The 18632-nt window shown below is 39.1% G+C and overlaps 1 protein-coding gene across 2 annotated transcripts in view; it reads right to left on the reverse strand.

Annotated features, from left to right (window-relative positions):
- The window catches only part of CLINT1 (clathrin interactor 1), a 39112-nt gene extending 22516 nt beyond the window's left edge, over positions 1-16596 (reverse strand). For both annotated transcript variants that reach the window (XM_031055254.1, XM_005418769.3), the window contains exons 1-2: positions 16593-16596; positions 10240-10244 (exon numbers count right to left, since the gene is read on the reverse strand). The gene's annotated coding sequence lies outside the window, so the exon portion shown is untranslated. The remainder of the gene's footprint in view (positions 1-10239; positions 10245-16592) is intronic.
- Positions 16597-18632: the final 2036 nt, after the last annotated feature.

Below are 18632 nucleotides of genomic sequence, written 5' to 3' on the forward strand. Positions count from 1 at the left end.
AGTCATCCCAACAGCTATCCCTCTGTCCATGTAGGAGTTTGCACAATGCAGCATTCAAGCAACTCCTGCTCAATTTTATTTGGCATAAGGATAGCAAAGATCTTGGAACTGGGAGATATAAACAGCAGAAAGAAGAATGAAATCCCCTCAAGTCTGAAAGGGGACACAGAAGGTAATTGTTAAAACAGAATAAAATTTCTGGACTTAATCTTGGATTCTCAGCATGAGAATTCCTTCTGTCAGATCCTGATGAATGATTTTATTCTGTCTAAAGAGAGCATAAGCTACATGACTGAATAAATAATCAGCAAGCTCCCAAAACCTTTCTATATTACAAGAAGCATGTAAGAACACAGCAGCAGTTTGGAACAACAGCAATTAAGGTTTTACAAATTCAGTTATGCTGAATACACCTCAAGCTTCTGTTTCTGGTATTTTCTTTACTGTACATACAAATGTAAACCAAGCCCATCTTTATTTCCCACATGTATGGAAAAAACACAACCCCAAAGCTCCAGGATTTGCAGCTTCCAGCACACTGGGTCCCTTGTCCAAAGCAAGGAAAGGCAGGGATATGAATGGAAAGGTTCTGCTTGTTTTTATAACCCCTCCTTCAGCATTTGTTTGAGAGACTTGATGGAGACTTGGGAGGGGGAAGCATAAAATGAAGTATTTCCTTAATTTCCTAGAGCAAAGAATTTAAGAATAGAAAATGCTTGAAGAGATGCAAACTTAGTGTACAAAAACAAATGGCAGCATTGGCTATGCAAGAGCTCAGGGCACGTGGCTAAAGCAGCAGCAGGGCTGGAAGGGGGAAACGGAAGGCAAACAAGGGAAATTAAGTAATGCCAAGAGAAAAAAGGTCCAGCTAAGCCTCTCTAAGTACAGAAACATGCTCGACTTCTAAACTCCTCTGCAGAAAAGTTATTGTTCTCAGCAACTAGGAGAAAGCTCTTTTATAAATGCCAAGCTGAGATCTAATGGAATGAACCATTCCAAACCAAAGCATCTTAGAGCCACATTTAATTCAGGAACAAATGTAAACTTCAAGGAGAAAAAAAACCCCTCACTGTTGTATAGTTTGGCATCATTCCAGGTCACTTAAAAATAACCATTTCTAAAAAGGTGGAAATACAGTTTTATTCTTCCTTTCCCATGTTTTCTATGGCCCTCATTCCCTGCCCTACCCATGATTCCTGTGACCTTTGCAGCAAAAAAATAATTTATGTCCAGATGTGAAGGGAAAAAGTGACTAGCTTGATTGCCAAGACTTCCTGTGATTGATATAAATTTAATATCCGAGGACACTTTCCGACACCAGGGGGGGCTCTCTGATTAGTTTATCCTGGGCAGCTTCCAGGGAATCGTGCTGGATCGCATGGAGAGGCTGCTCTGCAAACAAACGGCCTTGCAATGCGCGGGGCTGACAGAAAGGAACTTCTCAGGCAGGGCTGACAACCGCCCCTATCTGCCAGACTACATCTGATTCACCCCAAATCCTCCACTGAGACCCTGCCCCACTGCAATCTCCTGACAAGAATATTTACAGAAACTTCTGACATGGACAAAGATACTAAGTAGGAAAGTGTATTTTGAAAGTTACATTCTGAAAAAGGGTACAGCAATAAAGGGGTTCACATGTCCATCACAAACTGTTACATTCTTCTGTGTCTTACATTTAAGTCTATTAAAACAGATTAATGACAACAGATTCTTTTTACTCTTTATTGTACCCCTCCCAAGCGATTTCAGCACAATTTTCTTTTTTTAAAAATAAAATTGTTTCCAAAAGCCAAGAGAGGGCACTGTCACATCTCTATGGAACAAGCAACACTGTGACAGTGAACAAAATGCTTTTCATTTTCTTGCAACTTTAAATGTTTGCATCTGCAGTTTACAGCAACATCGAACAGGTAGCTCAAGTCTGAGACTAAATTCCTCTTAAGTGAATAAATGGACATTGCTAATAAAGCCAGTGGGTAATAGCTGTAAATACCTGACCATCTCCAACTGCAGCAAAAAAACCCACTTCCCCTTAAATGTTTTACATGCATTTTATTAACTATCATATATATTGAAAATTAATTGTTGTACCATGTACCCTGAAATCCTACTTTGTCCACATTTTTGTCTGCATTTTTCAAATAATTTAATCAAATGTAAATAGCTTCAAATTTTGTTCTAAATCACATTTTGAGATTTGTACATTTGTACATAAAGATAGAATCTGAGTCCTGGTGGATTAGCACCTGGTGATTTAGCACCTACAGGGTGCTAAAAAACCAAAAAATAAGCAAGAGGGGGAGAGGAGAGGGATGTGAAAGGGGAGAGCAGTACTGAACACATCTCAATTGTGTGATTTGAGGTAAGAATGATGTTGCACGAAGAGGATAAAAATCCTACAGGTCTGAGATTGCCCTCAGCACTTTGCTTTGAAACAGGGAAATGAAAGGCAGTTTGTGGATGGCTTGCATGAAAATAAAACCTTACAGACTGCAGGAACCCTTCACAGATGACACACAAACCAGGCAGACTGAGAGCAGCCCTGTCTCCCTCCTCCTTATCAGCAGATACTGAATGTAACCCACAACGTGGGCATAAATGCACATGACCACTACTAAGTGATAAATGTATCTGCAGAAAACTTCTCTTTGTGTTTCATTTCAACAGACTCCAACAGATCTATCTGCCTACTCTGCTCAGGCTTCTGATTTTACACATGAATCAAGCTGTAATGCTCAGGACAATATTGATGGGCATGAGGTATATTCTGCTCTCAGTAACATATTAGTGCTTCATCATCATTAGTTTTTCTTTTTCCCCCTATAAAACAGCCACAAAATAATTACTGAAAAAGAGGGTTTTTTTCTATTCCAGACTAAGAAATTCTTTTTAAAATTACTTTTGTGCTGGCAAAGTAAAATCACTGTACTTCCACCCAAGATGCTAGTAAAAAATTAAATAAACACTACATCCTGAATAGAAATATTTGTTTCAGAGTGAAGATTTTTCATTGCTCAGGACTATGAGATTCTCTACAGATTCATATGCTCTAACTGAAGTCAATTATCTGTTAGGAGATTACAACCACTTATACACAACTATAACTGTACTGCTTCCAGTAATAGCTTCCAATTGGTAACATTACAATTAGTTTTGTTGTGCCTGAACTAATTATCCACATCAATCATTGCTGGTTCCAAACTGAAAAAGAATCCCACCCTAATTTTCTCTACACCATACACCTTGAATCAGAAACTCTCTGGAAACATGGATGTGAGGACATAAGGCTCAGTATACAGTCAGCAATATAAATGGAAGATTATTTTCTCAGCTAATGTCTACTCTAAAATTAACCCTCAAACAACATTTCATAGCAATGATGTAAAAAAGGGAGGTATTTATAGACTAAAGATAATGAAAAAGTAATAAATATCTATCCATCCATTCAGAATGGAACTTACTTGAAAACATATTAAGGAATCAGAAAGCCTAACAGATCTTTGCCAATGTTTCTGAACAAAGAAAGAAAAGCCTTGAATATGCCCTGGGGTGAGAGTCAGAGCACTCCATAAAGGCACGGGCAGGATTAGAGCTGCCATTGCTGTGGGTGGTGTCACCCAGGGCACTGGCACAACTCTGGGCATCACATCCACTGAAGATTTGTGAAATGCCAAGTCTAATCTTATGACAACTAAAATAACCAGAAGCCACAGAGAGGGGATATTACAACAGTTTCTTTATAGTGATGATAAAGGTATTGGATTGGACAGGGTGAGCCTAATTAGAAACACTTCTCAAGCCTCTGGGAAGCTGCCCACTGTGCTGAGGGACTCAGCTGCAGGAACAAGAAACCTGGCTACACACTTACATTTTTTTCAATGTATATTTCAAACCAATTACAATATCATGTATACATGGGACTCCTATGTGCATAATATTCTGCCTTTAACTATTACTCCAAGGACACCACTGGATTATGCACCTTCTGTTTTCCTTTTTTTTAATTTTACATCTGGGAACACTAAAATACTAAAAGCTGAGATGAGAAACTTTGTACATTTTACCACCATTAACAGTTTCCAATGAGACACCATTCTGCAAATATCTGCTTAAGGACTAAGCACAGAAGAATAACAATTCAAGCTTTACTCATGTGTACGTACCATACATCCAATATGAACATTAATGCTATTCAAACAAACAGCAACACTAAAGAACTTTTTTTTATTAGAGCAGGCAGGGTCTGGATAAACAGAGGACAAGAGAAGCTCTGTTACTGTACAGCACTATGAAGTGTGGTGCCAAAGTCTTACAAGAAGCAAATATTTTAACCTTTTGTTATTTAATTTGCCAAAACAGACACAACATGATTTTATCTTTTGAATAACATGTTTAACATTATCCCTTCAATAGCGAGTCTCATATACTAATAGTTTAATCTCATTCTTTTAGTAATTTTGTTAGCAGTTTCCTTATTTTTAGAAAGTCTTCTCTGTGTTTCCTGTGACTTTCACAGTGAATAAAGGCAAAGCACACTTTAAATTTGGACATGACAGAGCAGATGTTACTGACTCTGAATCAAATCTCATCACCTCAGCTGGTGACATGGCAAAGGAGACCATCCCAGTAACATTCCACATGGACAAACTCCAGTAAGGAAACTATTCCACAGCTCTGTGCTGGTGCTTTTTGGATCTAAAACTGAGTGGGGACTGCATTATTCAACCAGAATGGTTCATAAAAGACATAAAATAGTTAAGAAAACATTAAGTTACAGCACAAGGAAGTTTGCTTGAACTGTATAGAGAAGAACACAGGCACATGGTTCATTTATTCACCTTTCCAATCTCCACCTAAACATCCCACCACTTCTAAGGAAAGGCACCCAGGTGACAAGTGCAGGTAAAGCTCTGAACCAAGGCAGCAGTAACTCACACCTGGAGGCTGAGCCAGCTCCCTGCCCCTGCAGTTTGAGAACCACCTTTGTCTCCCAGCAGCTGATTTTCCCAGCTCCCTCTCACTGAGGAGCCACAGCCACCCACTAAAACATGAAAGGGACCACGAGTGACTGCTCACATGACCCATGGTGCATGTTTTAAGAGTATTATCCAAATGCAACAGCAGCAATTTGTGCTCAGATTTCCAAAAACCATTAGAGGGGCTGACAACTTAAGGCAAAATGACACTAACACAACATAGAGCTGCTTCTAGACATTTGAGATTATAGCTATATTTGTTTTTTAAAAATGTGAAGTGATTGAATGCACGATATAATAAGCCAAGTGAACATTCACCATCTGAAGAAAAGACAGGGCAGGCCCTGGCAATATTTTCACAATACAGTTATCTAGAAGACCCCCACCCACAGACACACACGCAATTAAGATGAAGCCCTCAGAGAGGAGTGAACACAACCTCACCTCACCATTTAACTCCTGTGAGTCATGCATCTAAACTATTTTTAGTATCTAGATTAAAAGGTTTCTGTAAAGGAGGGGTAGAAATAGAGGGAAAGCTTTCTGAGAATGCAAAGGAGCTGCTTTAATGTTAAATGATCTTTTTTTAAATTGCGTGCACAAGTTAGTATCAACTACTGAGAACAAACAGTAAATAAAAAAGCTACAAAACTTGCCTGAGTACAGGATACATCTCCCCCACTCCCAGGTGTAGGAATCTTGGCATCTATTAAACTGTTAATTAGTTTCCAGAAACACTTTGCCAATTAAAAAAATCATTTAATACTTATCCATCTGGGCATGAAATACTTTCAAGAGAGCATTTGAATTGGTGAGCTAAAAAAGAACCGATCCCAACCCGCACAGCACCACCTCCCAAACCACCAGAGGCCAGGACATGGAGCAAGCAGCACCCCATAAGCAGGGGCAGCACCCCATAAGCAGGGGCAGCATCTAACAACTCCACTTGTTTCTGTGAGCATCCCTTCCTTCAGGCTCTGAGGCATTCCAGATGATCGCTGGTCCAAACCTGTGTTCCAACAATCTGAAAAAACTTAATACAAAGTCAAACAGAAAAATGCATTTCAGGATCAGATTAAAAAAATGTATTTTGGGATAAGATTTCACTACCCTATGACACTGTCACTTGTTATTTTAGAGAGCTCAATGTGCAGACTGGTTCACAGACAGAGGCCATCATTTATCTACCTGTTATCCCAAACAATACAATGGATATTCAGGAATCTATGCACCTAATGCTATTAACAATTATTCAGAGAAGGCAAATAAAGATAGGGCTGCTGCTCCCTTCAGTGAACTCATGTATTCCATCTCAGCCAGTCTCTCTCCCCTCGCTGGGTGAAGACAAACTAACTAAAAAACATGTAACAAACTTCATGCATTTTCATTTTGCTCCTGTCAGTAACGTCACTTTTGTTATAAAACATGCAGCTTAGATTTAGAGCCTTACAGATAAAACATATGGATACCAAATAGGAAGCCAGCAGTCCACATTCAACAAAGAAACAGATGGGGACCCATCTGCCAAAATGTCTGGTGAAATACTTCAGGTTATAGAGAGGTAACAGCACAACATTAGTGCTGTTGACCGTTTGAAGTTCTTTATTTTTCAGCCACTCCTCAGAACCATTACAAATATGACACCAGCCAGTTTAGTCCATGAATGCCAGGGATTATTCCAGATCTTCTATGCAAGGAGCAGTCATACTCCTCCTGGCCAATGATACAATCTTCATTATATACAGTAGGATTTGAAATACATTTTCAGCTTTTCAAGTTCAGCTTCATAATTTATGTGGCAGATGTGCAAGGCAAACTGCACAGAAAGAGATAAGCCAAGAAAAACATCCTGATGGCCACGAATGAATTACAACTTGTGGGAGGAAGGAACTATAAAGCTATTTCCTGTGCCTTACAACTTCTAATCACAAAAGACTACCAAGTAAACAAAATAGCCCCAAATCCACCACACACACTGTCAAAAAGAACAGTGACTTTAAAAATTAAATTGCAGCCTCTTAGAAAACTCAGACCTCTCACTTACAGAAACCAACACTGCACCTAACTGAAGTCTTCCGTTTCAAAGCTTCCCCCTCTCAGAAGTTCCCAATTGCAGAATGCTATACCCTAAAAGGTTTTGTAATCTCTTCCTACAGCTGAATTATTTTTTGCAGATGTTGGGAACATGAAGCATGGGAAGATGGCAGATTTAAAGTGTATTTGTGCAAGGCACAAACACTTCCTCCCCCACTTGATTTAAGACTGATTTCACCTCTCCTACTGCAGATTCCCTGCAGTACATTAGTGTTAATACTTTCATACACTTACATAAAACAATCCCTTGTGGGTCACCAACAGATACATGGCTGCTTTATGTATCTTATTATGTGGTAGTAAATAATTTCTCAAACTCATCAAGAATTTTGCCATGTTGATAATACTGATTGTGGGTTTGTATCACTATACAAAGTGTACTTTCATTTAAAGTTCAGACCCATTTCTTTATTTCCCCATTTTTAATGGGAAATTTTCATTCCAAACATCCACCCTCACATTCTTCAGTTACCATGCCCTAAACTTCACCCATTATAAACTATCTTCCCTTCAAATGCATATTTCTGCAGCTCCATTTTTGAAGGCTTAACAGGGTTGTCATTTTATTATACTTAATTCAAAAACACTCTTTAAAAGGTAACTTACAAAAATAAATGCTACACTCCAACAAGTAGAATTAATCAAAATATTTCCTTTTCATTTACATAGTAAGAGCACCATAATAGTATTTCCATTGGTTTTCAGTATTAGTTTTTAGGTGACATTTTTAGTTGAAATTGGAGGACAATTACACACAAAGCATTCTTGTGACAAATCTGATTAAATTTAAGCATGAAAACCAATTTCAGAAACAAGTGGAGAAAAAGCTGCCATTGAGGCCACACTTGACACTTTGGTGGGACAGTGACAGACTGAACAGTAACTCTGGTTTTGATCCAGACAAAAACGATGCTGCTACTGTCCTGTGCAGGTTTTCAGTCTCCTTGCCTCTTGTGAGCTTCCATCTGGCACATCAGATTAGAGTCACTGCTTTGCAGCTCCTATTCCTGTGGATTTAATCTCTTTCAAAGTTCAACATGCTATGGTCACACGACAGCAGCTGCATAGTCCAGAAAGAAGTGGACATATGAAATTTGTGTAACCTTTTGTAACTGCAGAACTAAAGAGACTTCCAGATGCATGCGGTGACTCAATTTGCTATTGCTCAATCCTCACACTTCTTTTGCCACTCTCTGCTCCTTACACTTCAGGCTTTTTCCTTCTGTAACAAACAAGCTGCAACAACTTAAACTTTTTTTTTTTAGACTTAAGTACCTCTCCTTATAGAATTCAGACTGCACTTCAACCTTCAAGAGTCAGGAAATGCCATCATAAATTTTCCATCACGTGATTTACCTTTAATTTTTCCCTATTTGTGATCCAGTCAGGTAACACAACTCCTACTGGAAACAAAGGTTTAATCAAGTAGGACAGAGTGGAAGTGAAATCTAATAGAAAAACCACTTCTGTAGAAGGCTTTTTATATGAATAAAATGCCAGCACAAAAATGTCAATCCAAATAAACCCTGGTAGACCATTATAACATAAAACTAGAATTTAAATACATTATTCTGGGGGAAGAGAGACTGAGGAACTTCTACACTCTCCAACCAACTGTGTTTCTTAGGGCTTTGTAGCATTTCTGTAACTTTGAGTGTAACTTTCCCTGAAGATAAAAAGCTGGTTTCAGATATAAAGCTGGTTCATAAGGTGTGGCCTAAGTCCTCCCCAAAATTAGTACCAAGCGCTACTTCCTTGTAGGCACACAGAATTGAGAGACCACGTTCAAGCCCACAGCTCAAGTATTTTAAGAAATCTTCAACATATAGAGACTCACAAGTACTCCCTGTCACTGAGTTTTCAGGGTTCGGGCACAATATTTTGATGCTGAGAGAAAAATACTTACAAGAAGGATAAGGTCCTCTTCTTCTTTCAAAACAACAAACAAAAGGGGTAGAAATTTTCAGAAGACAAGGAAGTTGTAGCTACGCTCAGCATGAGGCACCAGCGAGCTTTGAAGCCGTACAACTCCAACTCACTTGTGTACCTCAGACTCCCTGTTTCTGACCACAAAAAATTTAGAGTGACCTTGAATGGAAGCAGAAGAGACGGAGGAGAAAGAAAGAAACCAAATCACCAACTTCACAGTAAAAATAATACACAGTATTATGTAGGTATGACACTCCACACCCTCCCAAATGTTCTGTAGTGACTTCTTGAGGAAGTACCTCAAATTTTCAGAATTTCAGATGTGGCACTAGCGCTTCAAGATGACCCCAAAAGGTACCAGTGCTTTGATAAGCCCCACTCACCCTCTACACCTCCTGTAGTTCTGTGCTCTTTGTAACCATTCACTCACTACTCATTTAAAATGTGTTCACCAACAACTTCCTACCAGTTTTCTGACACCATGAAGAGCTTGTACAAGTTCTAAGCCCACAGTAATGCACCAGCTGGCCAAGGAAACCTCCTGATGCCATACATGCTTGAAGTGTATTAGCTAAATAGTTACAGGTAAGAGATTTTACTTGGAAAAGCAGGAACACTGCATGGGAGTCAGTGCACCTGTGAACAGCACAGATCCATTCAGTGACATTAATCACAATGAATTCTAAATAATCCAAACTTTCCCTGCTCAAAGAACTGCTTCAAGTATTTGTCAGTTGACAGAGTCTTTGGTGAGGACAGAAGAATGAACATGCAGTTATATGGAGTTTAATATTGCCAAAAAACAACACCCCAACATTAATGGGCCATGCTTAATGATCCTTGTAGTTTCAGCTATCCATTCATTGCAAGCTGAGTACCATTAAAACATTGCCCTAATTCCAGATTTATTACAAATTAAGCATTGCTCTAAACACATGCTTGCTGTTCCACCAGGGAGGGCTGAAAAAAGTTTAAACAATGCAGGCACTGAAGCTTTTAACACACAAACTGATCATTCTCTGCTGCCATAACACCACTTTGGCACTGTGACATCCCAGGCACCCCTTCACTTTGCAGTATCTATTTCTTTCTGCGAGCATTTCTGAGAAATAAACCTGAGTACAGGTAACTCCTCTAAGCCAACAGTAAACCCTTATTACAAGCTCTTTGATCAGATTCAGGGGCAAAGTACAGAACATGAACAGGTCACTCAGGAGTCCCACTCTGGAAGTGCTACCCTTGCTACCTCCAGAGCTCCTACCAGCTCCTCTCCTGGCCTTTCAGGCTGCAGACAGCCAGGGTCAGACAACAGCAACCCAACTGCACATAAATCACACACACTGAACATATGAAACCTTCTACAACACAAGCTGCTCTCTATCCCCAGCACTCAGACTGTTGTGAAGGGCTTGCAGCTTCCTCCTGCCTTTAACTACACAGCCATGACTCTGTACAGCTCCCCATTGCACCTGTGTGGTAGCAAAGTACTGCAACACATTACCTAGGAAAGCCTGGGACATGTATCTCATCAACACAAGCATGGTCCAAGTAGCAGGTGAAGCAACTAAACCAGAAAACCTTCAACTGCACTTTTAATATGGCCTTGTGCCCTGGAAAATGTCCTAAGGCTGAGGCAGAAGCTGAACTGCACTTCTGAGCAGGAGAAAGGAAGAGGAAACAACAGTTCATACCAATAATCAAATTGCAGGTTCATAAGCAGTTGTTTCCTTCATTTATGCAAATATCCTGCAGTGGCACTGCTAAGCAGGAGGTATTCAGGAGGAGGGAGATCACTACCTTTATCCTGGCTATTATAAAGTGAAGTGCATTATCATTTACTAAGCTTACTTCTAAGCTCGCAGGAATTACTTCTACAGTTGCTATTGTTTGCAAAAAGACCCAAAATATGCCACCTCAACATCAGATTTCAGATCTTTTATTTCTGGAAAATAATCAAAATAAAACCAGAAAATGAATACTGATGTCACTACAGAGAAGCTGATCAACTTCTCTTCTCAAAATTGGTTCCTTTCAGTCTGCTTGTTTGCTATTTGAAGCTGAAAGCAAGAATTATTCCATTATTCCATGAAAAGCTACAATAGCTGCTACACTCAATAGCTCAAATGCACCTGCAGAATTTCCTTTCATTTCCAATACTGAAATCCAACCCAGAAGACCATTACATGTCAGACAATATAAGGAAGATGCTGTCTTTATGTAAGATTACATGGAATATATCTGGATGCCAGAAACTTATTTCTTGACTCCACTGCACACAGACAGAGGAGAACACACAATCAAGGTCCTTCAAACTTCTGTTTCAGTGTCTCCAAAACTATCCTCTCCCTCTTACCAAGAAGGATCTACTCAAAACACCAAACCTTTCCCGGCATCCCACCTTGCTAACAAGAAAGAACAAGCAATTCAACATTTTATAATTAAATTGCCATTAAGAATTGCAATCTCACAGCAAGTACTTTGTACACCTTTAGCATAAGCAGGGCTGTGCAAGGGAAAACCTTCTCAGCATCATAATCCGACAATTTCAAAAGACACCCATTATATTGTGGAAAGACTAGAGGCAAGTATGCAGTGATAATTCTGCAGAACAATATGGGAGCATCCAAGATTTTACAGGTAGAGACAAAATACAGTCCTCTTCCTGAACTTGCTCTGCCCTCAGACCTTTAGTCCTGAACTGCCAGCTCCTAGGAATAGCACAATTACTTAGTTTTCCAACAGTACGTTTAAAAAAAACAACAAACAAGCAAACAAAAAACCCCAAATACTTTCCTACTTCAGATCCTTCATCTGTTAATAAACTTGAATTACTACATTTCTTCTCTGCTACAAGTTTATCCAAGAATAAAAAGTAGTCACCATAATCCTAAATAGACTAAACTTGCTTAATACCAATTGTCTTTAGTCATTTTATTTTCCATGAAGGTAGGTTACAACCTTGCAGTCCTTCTGTTGCTGTATTAAGCAGCTGGACAAAGAAATTTTGGTTAATAGTTAATGACAGTGTCCTTCCAGAGCTATTCACAGCTGAGTATCTAAAAATGGGCACGAACAGTAAGAACACACCATTCAGAATAAGTATTACAACAGCAACGTCATATTAATGTTATCTCATTAAAATTTTTAGGTTGGTATCTCACATTAACTAAAAAGTTTGGCAAACAAAACCCCACAAGTTCACAAACATGCTCTTTGACTGAAAGCAAGTCTTCTTTTGTGAAATGAATCTGGTCAATTACAGACAAATTAACTTTCCCATTTCCAAGCCATGTTTATTTGTGGAGGATAATGATGTTTCCTCTCCTTTCATAGGTATCCCTTTGTTAAACTGGTTCCTCCAGGAGATCAAGTAACTCATGTCCTAAAAAGGTAACAGGAGCTGCTCCATTTGCCTCAGAGACCCAGTTTCTGGTTCCTGACCACACAGAGATGGTAACTTCAAATGACACTGTGTATTTGCAACAAACAAATTCCACAATGGCTCAACATGGACACTATTTATTTATTTACTCACTAATGGTAAGATCACTGGATTTTTCTGAGCTAATGTCTGCAGCTACAGGAGTTACAGTTACTGTGTAATTAACAAAAAAACAACACTGGCAGGCTGAAGGCTGAGACTCCACTTGCCAATTAGGAGTCTATTAGCACTACGTTTTCAAGCTGTCTCAAGAAATGCAAGCAACTGTTTGGTAGCAAGGAGAGCTAGAACACTGTGATAGAAGTTAACTCACATAGACAATAAATACCTCAGAACAGAGAGTTTCCCCCACACACTTCACATGATCATACAGAGAAACAGTTTAAATAATTCAGTAGTTGTCAAAACAAGGAATAATTAAAAGTGACAGCAGTCTTTAAGATATCAGCTCTATTAGTAGATGTAAGTTACCAAGACTAATTTATTTTTCAGAAGATGCATTCACCTAGTGCAACTCCAATAAAATTATCTAAGGTTATCAAAAGCCTTCTTCTCACATCCTAAATGGTCTTAGAGAACCTTTCAACTGAGTAGTCTTGGAGAATGCAAAACAAAACACACACCTCCAAAAATCACACAAGGAGGTATTTGTTTACTAAGTATAAAGTAATGTCTTGAGAGGAAACACTGAGCACAGTCTGCAACCTACATTAGGATGATTCTAAACAGCTTGACAGGATGGGGAGAGTAACCACCAAGAAACATATTTATTGCTCTGACTCAGAATGGAGTAGAGAAAAAAAAACCCCTCCCTAACTCCCAATAGATCTCATTATTATTACAACAGATTAAAAAAAATGCAGGCCAGTCTCATTAAATAAGTTGAATATACACTAATATTTCTAATTGTATCCCAAATGAACCAGTTAATATCTATTAAGTATGGAGTCAATATTGAACTGATCAGGACAGGACACACCCTTTGGATGAGGGGAGGAAAAAGTTCAACAGCTTTGAGGTGGTTTCCTTATAACTCATAAACAGACCCTGATAACATTGGTGTCATGGTAGTTTCATTCTTAGTGGCAAACCAAACGCCTCTAGAAAGATTTAATCTATCTAAAGTAACAGTCTACACAGAATAACCACTTCTCCACTCTGATATAACGCAAACTTATATCACCAGTATTTCTATTGCAATAAGCTGCAGAAATTGAATTGAAAGCTTCTCATATGAAGATCTGTTGGATCCTGAGATCAGTTTGAGCCTGAAGGATTCAAAGTAGCCCCACACAAGTCACAAAACTGTTATTTCAGTTTATATCCTTCCTCAGAAGTTTGTGATCCAAGAGTGGAAGTAGAATATTGATGCTTACCCTCCCCATCACAACAGTGATACAAACAGAAAGGTTGGCTTGGGACCTTCAAGTTGTGATATATAATAGGAGAACAACCTTAAATAAATTTAAACTTGCAGCTAACAAACCACTAATGGTACAGTTTTAAATAACAAAAATATGTAGAAATATCTTATCGTGGAAAAAGGCTCCCACAGTTGACCTTCCTGTCCTTTCCCCATCACCACAAACGTTTGTGGTGCCATGAGCAGCTGTTTGCAAAACATGTGGCCAAATCAGTTATGAACCCTAAAACCATTATGGGGGCTCTTTTAGCTGTTATCAGCAAGAGAGCACAAGCAAATACTGAACCACACACCAGCAGCACAAGGAAGGCAAAGACAGGGAATAGCCAGGTATAAAAATAAGTTAGTTCTGTATTAGTAGAAAAATAATCTTAGAGCTCTTCAACCTGCTTGTGAAATCACATGCTAAGGGTGTATTGCTCTCAACTTGTACTTTGCCCCCAGCCACTTATTCTTGCCCAAACACCATTCCTTCCTTTATGCCAGTACAAATATTTGTGTGACGATGGAGTTAACTATACCAGGGAACTAATCCAGTGGAGAACTAAATTGGCAAAAACAACTGGTTAGTCAGAGATTCTCTCATCAAGCAGAAAGTCTGCAAGTGCCAGCAAAAGGGAGAGAAGTGTGCAGGCTGTGGCAGACAGGAGGCTGTGAAACCTCTTTCACCATCAGCCTACGCTTACACCAAGTGTGAAACTGCAAACTCTGATTTCATGGCTTGGGTTATGTTTTCTTATTGGTGAAAGTGCTGACTGTGTTTGAGATTTCAGGGCAACTACAAGGGGAGATTTAACTCTGTGTCCAATGTCCTCCACTTACACAAGAACTTTAAGAGTCCCTCTCATCTCCTTTCCCATCCCAACACTGGTTCCTCAAGTGTGTAACACAATTGTATGGCAAATAAGTTTAGGGAACTACTCTAGCTCAAATCCAGATAATCTACAAAGTCCTTTTGGGAGAGAAAGAACTTCCAGTTGGGTCTGTTCCTCTTTCCAATTCCTCACACAGCAACCCAAACACCATCATTACACAGCACACAATGCAAGAATAAGTAATGAATACTCTTTGTAACTGGCACTGAAATAATACTCAAGAGTACTCAGAGCATAAGAGTACTTTTATACAGCTTTCTGAAAAGTAGTAAGGTACCAACTTGTACCAATTTCACGTGACCTTACCTTAGCACATCTTAAAAAAAAAAGTACATCCCAGTTAGAATCAGACCTTGTTTTGCAGAGAGGCAGAATAGGAGGACCATTTTGTTCTGTTGAGTTCTGCTCTTCTACACAAGTGCTCTTTCTAAAGAGGCTACCAAGCATCATTCAAGTTTTAGCTGTGTAACGGCTCTTCATTTCAAATGGAACAGGTAAATAAAGCTCCTGCTCCAAACCAAAACACAACAGCAGCTGTCAATCCTTGTGTCTAACTGGGTCCATATTTGACCTGCGTCAATAAGATCCAGATCACTACAAGGAGCTGGGAAAAGATCAACTGTAAATTTGACTATTCACTTGTACATGTGCTACTGATTTTGCTTTTCATTCTCCTGCCCTTCATTAGTTCTGCTTTATAAATACAAAAAAATTGAAATAAGCATTTAAAGTCTGTGAAACAGCCAACTTTTAACAAAATGTTATGCCATTGTACAGCTTTGTATCAGTAAAAAAAAAAACTATTAAAGGGAACAGCTCTTCTCAAGGAGTTTCAATTTCCTGCCCCTCTTCTCTAAATACTATCTCAGTTTAAGTTCAGAGCACACAGTGGCAATTTGGAAGCTGAAGTTCCTCATCAAGCACATGCCAGCAAAGTATTTGAAACACACTTGAAGCAACAGGTCAACAGGCCAGTCACACTGTATGTTGGAGATGAGTTCAAATTGGAATTCTTGCATTATGACTTTGGACAAGCTGTACTCACACTTCAGAATAAATCAATGAAACATATTCCAAAAGTTCCAGAATAAAGGACACAACTCTCAATCATTACATTTTTGTGTTCTTCATCCTGTGAAGCAATGCTTCACTCATCCTCCAATGGCTCATCTTTGTTTTTAGAAATAAACATAATTTTCATATAAATACAGAAATTCATTTAACACTTGAAATGAATGGAGATAAATATAAAAGACTCAGATCAGCAAGACTGCATTTTAGGACAACTGCAACACTTACAGTTGCACATTGAAATAGCAAAGCCTGAGGATAGAAAGCAGTAGTGTGTCCAATGCTTTGGAAGTAATTATACCTTGTATATGAAATAATTATGCAAATCAGCTAATATTCTGTAATACACCAACTGGCAACACAACCAAGAGAATTAGCATAGAACTGAGTTAAGCACCTCGATCCTTTTGATCACAACTGCACACAGTGATGTAGGTAAGGCTCTTACCCTTGACCAGTTTCATGCAGGAGCCCAGTCCTGCTTGGCAAGGACACACAAAACTCTGCTTTAGAGACATTTCCAGAACACAGAAGTTGTCACACATACATCACTTAGATTCCTTGAAAATGCATAAAATACCTGAGCTAGCCTTACACAACATAATACAGACTATTGTCAGCTACCACAGGGTGTAAAATGGCAATAACACATTTGAAAGAGCACTAACAAAAGCACCACTTGGAGTGTGCTGATGAAACTGTGTGCTTGGCCACAACTACCTAATGCCAACTCTTAATAAATCCATCAGCTTGTCATATTTGCCTGTTTGATGGATTACTCCACCAGCTGAATATTCAAACAAGAGAACACTGTACTAATGTATGTGAGATAACAGAGCATAATACTTTCACAGATGCTTATCTCCCATACTCAATTACATGGCCCAAAGACTAGAACCCTTCTTTTTCCTTATTAACACCAGCAACCTTCTGCAAGTTTTTTAAGGGAAGGACAAAAGCCTGAAGAAGTAACTTGCTGTTACAAGTACTTGGCAGACACAGCCATGCCTGGCTGCAGAGCCAAATGCTATGCTCAAATCCAGTCCTCCTTTGTATTGCCAAGACTTTCTTCTCTCTCTCAGCTCTCTGGTAACCAGGTAGAGGACAAACCCTTCCAGGGCTGAAGATCATCATAATCATCTGGCTTGTAATAGTAATACAAAATGCTGTTCTTAAAGCAGTTATCAGCAGGGCACCTCTTTAGCAGCAATAGGAGCATAACTCATGCAGTGAGGGTTAACTAACTGTCCCTTACATAAAACTGTGGAAGTGTTCACTGCCCTGACGATCTTGCTTATGCAAACCAAAATAAATCTTAAATATAGAGAAAACTAAATGATCCTGGGACTGAAGCAAAGGAGTTTACAGGAGATTCAGATAGTAATGGACAAATGTTAGACAGTCATTTACCCTTCTGCTGGATATATTTTATGATGGATCATTTACAATAATACCTGCTATTACTGAATGAGCAAACAGCATTTCATTAAAGAGCTCAGTAGTCTGGGTGGACAAATCTATGAACCACAAGAAAATCGACTGTAAATAAGAACAATTACAGGCACATTAAAAAGAGAAAGCAGTTAGGCTGAAGGATTGAAAACCCCCAGCTAAGGGTACATGGGATCCTGCGTATTTCTGGCCAAACATGAGCATTCCAAAGGCAGAGAGCAATCAAAAGTCAGTGTAAGGTCTGTAATTGTAGGGTAAATGACTGGGGTGCATTTATCACATTAGTATCCTGCAGACATAGCAGGAGGTAGCAGACAGCAACAGGAGACTGGAAGTCAACAAATGCAGATTTTTAACTGTTACCAGCACAATGTGACTTCGTTTACTTGACAGAATTATCTTACTAGCTTCCCTCCCATCCATGACCTGGGAGTGAAGTGCAGGGTCTCATTACATGCTTTAGGTTACAACAGCAAGAAATTGCAACAACAATAGAAATAGTAATTCATGCTACTTTACCAATAGTTTACCCTCCTCTTTACTGATTGTACAATTAGAAGCACTAAAGAAAACATGCTGTTTATCAACCAGAACTTCTCCCCTGCCTAGTTCTATTGGAGCTCATGACAACAGCTCCTTTAATCCTTCCTTTTCCCCATACACTAAAAATCCTTTCTCTTTGCATAGCTGTAGCATCTGAATAAATAACAGAGGACCCAAGTGGCTACATCTAAAATACACTTTAAAGTGTTATAATGCTTCCTTATTACAATCAATTCTAAACAAGACTATTTGCTCTCCATTTAAAAAGAAATTAAACTATTATATACTGGGCAATTCATCAAGTCTGTGAAGCACATGGAAACAGCTCTGCAATACTTCTCCTCCCACTCTGCAACACAAGGGAGTGGAAAGAGCAGTAGTAGCAAAGCAGGGCTCAGGTGGACAAAACTGACCTGGAAGGAGCACAGAACAAAACAGGAGTATGGTAACTGTCATATCTCTATTACTAGCAAGAAATCCACAGGCCCTCTCCTTAACTTTTAAGTAAGTGACAACTACCTCACCTGAATTAAAGAACATCTGGATAATACTGTCCTAACTACATTCAGATCTGTCACTTTCATCCCTTTTTTATGAGACTGTTTCTTATCCTGTGATGTGTGGAAAGGTGCTTAAAAGGAGCTCTCTCACATTAAGGTCATGCATGCAGAAAATCCCAAAAGCTAAGGATGGCAATGGAATTTTAAAAAGAAAGTGGCTGTAAGGTCTCACCACACTGCTGCATAGGCACCAATCTGATCTCAATGGGTTCAAAGGTTTTCCAGCCTGCCTGCTGCATGTCCTACATGTCTGTGACAGAAATC

This window comes from Geospiza fortis, unplaced genomic scaffold (assembly GCF_000277835.1).
Source record: "Geospiza fortis unplaced genomic scaffold, GeoFor_1.0 scaffold55, whole genome shotgun sequence".
NCBI lineage: Eukaryota > Metazoa > Chordata > Aves > Passeriformes > Thraupidae > Geospiza > Geospiza fortis.